The sequence below is a fragment of the Malus domestica genome, chromosome 05, assembly GCF_042453785.1.
Source record: "Malus domestica chromosome 05, GDT2T_hap1".
NCBI classification, from domain to species: Eukaryota; Viridiplantae; Streptophyta; class Magnoliopsida; order Rosales; family Rosaceae; genus Malus; species Malus domestica.
The window spans coordinates 27,578,993-27,585,215 of record NC_091665.1 but is presented as its reverse complement, the minus strand read 5'-3'; positions in this window follow the sequence as shown (position 1 = coordinate 27,585,215).

Below are 6,223 nucleotides of genomic sequence, written 5' to 3'. Positions count from 1 at the left end.
ATTGCCTACGTACTCTAAAAATGAACCAAGCCATTCGTAGTTCACCATTTGTTAAACTCTAAACTTTTCGTAAAATACTTCTAGCAAAAAACATAGAGTACCACACTACACATCAATCATAAGCCAAACAACAATTATCATGTTGCCATGCACATAGGTATGCCATTCACACACATATGCTTTCTAACACCATTCCATAATCACATCAATTAATCACACTAAAATGCATCAAGTGCAGGGCTAGAGCAACATAGTTCGGCCGAATCCTACATCTCTGAAGAATGGGATTTCGGACCACTCAACGAAATCTAACAACATCGAGTTCCGGACCACTTAACGGAACCAAAATACCAAACGAGATTCCGAACCACTCAAGGGAATCCAAACTAGGATACGATTCCGGACCACTCAACGGAATACCGGAGTAGAAGGGATTCTAGACCTCTCAACAGAATCTGAGTGGATACGATTCTAGACCACTCAACGGAATCGCATAGTACAATGGATATCGGACCACTAAATGAAATCCAAAGCAGGATACGATTCCGGACCACTCAATGGAATCGCGAAGCACGAGGGATTCCAGACCACTCAACGGAATCCAGACAGAGCAGGGAACCAGACCACTCAACGGAACCCTAGCAGAACCTAGTTCCGGATCACTCAACATAATCGAGCGGAAGTCCAAGGAACATATCAACGACTCGAAGAAACAAGACATGAATCAAGTTACTCAATTTACAAAGGCTCAACGAAATGAATCAAAGCACAAGTACTAAATTTAGAACGGGTCAACGAAGCGATAAATGAAACAATGAAATGGGATATGAAACAAGCTTCGAATCAACAAACCCCATGTAATGGGTTAACGGTCCACTACTAGCCCTCACATTTCATCACATTATACCAATCATGCAAATCAAACCACATTTCAAATATGCACGTCAAATCACATTTCACAAATATTTTTTATCCACAACTCTGAATCACATTTCAATATAAATCACATTTATAAAATCAAGTGATATTCACAGAGGATATTAAATACGAAACCAGGATAACAACTATATCACCTATATCGAAGTCCCTCATCGAGATAAGCCCGCAAAGCCTCACTAAGTCTCTAGTAATACTAATTTTAGTATTTAAAACGATTCGATACATGTTGACCAAAAGTCAACTCTTAATCAACAGTGGGGTCCACAACCCTACGTAATTCGATCGGGAACATCCACCCATCAGATTTCTGATCCGTAACTTCCTAAGGTCCTCATTATGCTTATAGAACGATATACTAAAATTTCATCGCGATCCTATTGTCGGATCTTCACCAATCACAAATTCAAGTAGCTATCAACGTTTGGTTTTACAAACTTAGAAATTCAATTCGGGAAGATCCGTACTTCAGATTTCTAATCCGTAAGTTTCTATGGTCCTAAAAAATTACGTACTATAATGTGTTAAAGTTTGGTAACAATCCAACGGTCAGATCGTCAATTCATGTAATATTCAAGTGGTGTACTATTATGAAAATAGGTTCAAACAATCAAATCACATCAAGCGGATATTGAATATGAAATCAGGACATCTAATGTAACTTAAAATATCATCATCGAGCCACTAGCCACTCGCCGCCGCAGGTGGCGGTTTCCAACGAACGGAAATTCAATTTTCTAACTAACTCTAAAAATTACCAAATTTTAAAGGAAAATAGAGCTCAATGAGAGGAACAATTTTCATACTTGGGCCGAAATCCAATTCGGTCGAAAAACACCTGAAATCAGTCGTGGATCACCGGAAACCCTAGATTTTGGTGGTTGTCGATTTGTCTCCACTAATGCTCCAATGCTCTTACTAGTGTTTGGGCCTTGCTCCTGGCTTCAAGAGGTGTCAACAGCTGGTGGTAATTGCCGATGAAGGCTGCAGGATCGGCGGATCGCCATTCATGGCTCTCTTGAACCCCCACCTGTCATTCTCCGAGATACGGCCATCAAACTTGGGTGGAAAATGGAAAGGGAAGGCCGATGTGAAGTTTCCAGGTGGTGGCTTGGTGAAAATCACCGGAAAAATGACGGAAAACTACCAGATATCTTCTCTGGTCACCTGGTTTTCCCCCCTCTCTCCTTTCTCTCATTTCCCCTCTCCTGATTTGTCTGTTCCCCCCTCATTTCCCTCAATTCCCCCCTTTTCTCATTGGTCCGCACCCCTCATTTTCTCTCATTTCCTTTCCATCATAGCCACACACGTGGCACCACATAAAATTGCTCCATCAAATCTGGAGCCTTCTAGATAATACTCAAATGACCGTTTCGCCCTTATCTTTGCTCGTTTATAACTTCTTCGTTATAACTCCAAATTACATTTCGTTTGCTCCCACGCGTTCATATCGACGAGTACTATTGAAATATGTACTAAAAAAAATCCATTTAATTCATTATGGGCGTTTTCATCATTTTACTTACTGAAAAAAATGAATCAAACATAGGACATCGGGTGCAAAGAAAATGTGATTAATCGGATTTTATGTTTCTTTACAAGCGATACTAGGGAAATGAATCAAATGTAGGACAACAAGTGGAAGAGGAAATGCTATTAATCGGTTTTCCATATTTCTGAACAAGTAGTGAGTCTAGCGATATTGGGGGAATGAATGAAACATAGGACATTGGGTGCAAGAGGAAATGCTTTTAATCCGTTTTTATGTTCTATACAAGCGATATTATGGGAAATAAATCAAATGTAGCACAACGAGTGCAAGAGAAAATGCTATTAAATGGTTTTTATGTTTCTATACGAGTTGTTGATGCACAAAACCGGATGTCTTGGTACAACGTAAATCCGACCGTGAATCTGCATAAAATGTAGGGCCTCGTATATTTGGGCCTTGGGCCTTGTATTTGGGCCTCACACTAAAGCCCATACTTTGTAAAGGAGGAGGAGCCCCTTATTCTATAAAAGGGGACTCCTACCCTCATTCTAGAGGAGGCCTCACTCTCATTCTCACTCTCATAGGCCATTTCTGAAGCCTCTCACCCCCTCTCAGAAGCTCTCACCATCTCCCTCGCTATTCCCTCAAATATAATACAATCAGTGTGGACGTAGCCCAAACCTTGGGGTGAACCACGATAACTCTTGTGTCATTTACATTTTATGCAGATTCACGGTCGGATTTACGTTGTACCAAGACATCCGGTTTTGTGCATCAACATTTGGCGCCGTCTGTGGGAATGGTACAAAAAGCTATGTCGGTTCTCTCTCAATTTTTCATCCCACCACCGTGAAACCTTCACAACCTCACCATTGTCCATCCACCGTGAATCTGCAAAACCCGATATTGTACTGAAGCACGTTGGTGATGTACGTAAGGAGGCCACTGGCGACGGGGGCGAGACCCCGGCACACCAAACGCTCCCCTCTCACACCCACCTGCTCACCGTATCGTTCATTCTCCATCGTTCGATCAACGCATTCAATCATCATAACCGCTGATCAAAAGCAATGGCTCCGTTTAAGCTCCAAGACTACTAGTCTATATCGTGATCAAAGACGGTCTCCTCTTTGCTATTCATGCTTTCCACGGTATTCCTGTTCTCCACCTCCATACTGTGTAAGATCTCGATCTCACAGTCATGGTTATTATTCTCCTCCAAAACGAAGGGCTTATTCCAGGGAGACAAAGCTATGGCGACGAGGGATCTGCGGGACCCGACGACTAAGCAACAAAATGGAAAGCGTTTGGCAGAGTTCTCAGCTCTCCCCAAACCATCAGCCTGCCTTCCTTTTTAAAGGAAGACCTCAAACGATCAAGAAATGATGAAAAGTAAAGTGGGAGCATCTCAAAGAAAAAGAAACATTGCCTGGTCTACTTTGCAAGAATCATCCACTTCCACTGGAGGTTAAAACAGCTGATCAAAAAGCAGCAGCTTCGGCGAAGCCTAAAGTTGCAGCGAAGGAACAAGTGTTGAGGCTAGGAACACTTGGTGGTTTTCGTTGGTAGCGACGATGTCCTCCTCTGTGACGGATTTGAGGATATGAATGGAAGACCGAGCTCCAGAACTTCCTGCAGTCCGACAGGACCATCAACAACGACGCCAACAGCAACATGCCTATGATTCCAGAAATGACGCCATCAAGCTCGAAGAAGGATGTAGCAAGGGAGACGACAACGGTAGTGGATTCCAGAGACACTCCGCTAGTGGGCCCATGCTCTAGGGCTTTGAAGTCTAGGCCCGATGACACTGGTGGTAGCTTGACTAATGGAGTGACGTCGTTAACCGCTGCAACGTCGTTTCCTGGAAAAGAAGTGACCACCTGTGGGATGTCGCTGACGTCGTCTCCATGAGGCTCCAGCGCGAGCGCCAGTGCGAATGCTAAGCAGGATTCGTCTCCCAAGTCGCCGCTGACTGCCGATAACCAGAAGCGGAAAGAGAGAGCATCGCCGACGACGACGCCGAGTTTCAAAGTGAGGGCCTCCCTTACCATCTTGGAGAAGGAGAAACTTTTTTGACTTCATGGACAGCTGGATGATTACTATTGGTGTTTGGGATTGTTCTTCAGAATGACGATGTTGAGCTCGTTTGCTGTCAACGATCCCTTCATTACCACCGACTACATGACCCACATATTCAAGTACAACATAGTCAATGGCGCATGGAAGCACCATGAGCTCGAGGTCAGGGACTCCAAGACCCTTCTCTTCGGTGAGAAGCCTATTGCTGTTTTCAGAATCAGGATCCCATAGGAGATCCATGGGGTGAGGCCGGTGCTGACTGTGTTGTTGAGTCTATCGGTGTTCTCACCGACATGCAGAAGGCAGCTGTTACTTTGGCTGCAATTATTACCACAAAATATTTAAAAAAAAAAAAAAAAAAAAAAAAAAAAAAAGCAAAAGTAAAAGCAAAAAGGGAAACCTAACGGCATGGCATGGCAGAAAAGCAGCTGTCATTTTAGTGTCCAGCAAGAAAATCATGTGAAGCGGGACAAGCAAGAAAATCATCAACCAGCACATGGGGGACTTGTGGACCATGCAAAAGCAAAAGCAAAATAGAAAAAGAGAAAGCAAAAGTAAGGAATAAACACCTCATCAGAGTGATGTAATTTATTTTCCTTATCTTTCGAAAACATCTGTATAAACCCCATCAGAGGGTAATATATATAAACCCCATCAGAGGGTCAAAAAAAAAAAAAAAAAAAAAAAAAAAAAAAAAAAAAAAAAAAAAAGGAAAAGCCCAAAACAAATGGGCTGACATGTTGTGGAGGGCAAAGGCCCATAGGCCTGAAATAGCACCAACCAGGTCATCAAAAGTACGCCTAGTACTCCAAATTATACATGAGCACTACTCATGTCATTCATACATAAACATTCATGAGCATCACTCATGACAATCATACATAAACATTCATGATCATCATTCATCTCAACATTCATGAGCATCACTCATGTTAACATTCATGAGCATCACTCATGACAACATCCATGAGCATCACTCATGTCAATCAACATAAACATTCATGAGCATCACTCATGTCAATCAGCTTCAAAAGCTTCATTTACAAGAACTCTAGCTTCAAAGACTTCATTTACGGAGCTCTAGCTTCAAAGCTTCATTTACAAAAGCTCCAGTTTCGAAAGCTTCATTCACAAAGAGCTCTAGCTTCAAGCTTCAAAAGCTTCATTTAAAGAGCTCTAGCTTCAAAAGCTTCATTTACAAGAGCTCTAGCTTCAAAGACTTCATTTACAGAGCTCTAGATTCAAAAGCTTCATTTACAAAGGCTCCAGCTTCGAAAGCTTCATTTACAGAGCTCTAGCTTCAAAGCTTCACTTGCAAAGCTTCACCTACAAAGCTTCAGTGCAGGGTATACAAATACCGCCTCCGAACAACCGCCACTTCGGCCCATACATGGATTCAATTTGAAGTCTCCAGCCAACAGACTCTATTGACCGAAGACTTGGGGGACTACATTATGTACCATATATTGGGCCTCAACTGGGCCTCATGAAAAATACTTGGGGGACTTAACCCATTACTTATGTATTAAGGAGCGAACCCTTATTTTATAAAAGGGACTCCCTCACTTTCATTGAAAGATCACCCATCACTTATGTATTGAGGAGTGAGCCCTTATTCTATAAAAGGGAATCCCTCACTTTCATTAGAGAGCACCCATTATTCATGTACTGAGGAGTGAACCCTTATTCTATAAAAGGGACTCCCTCACCTTC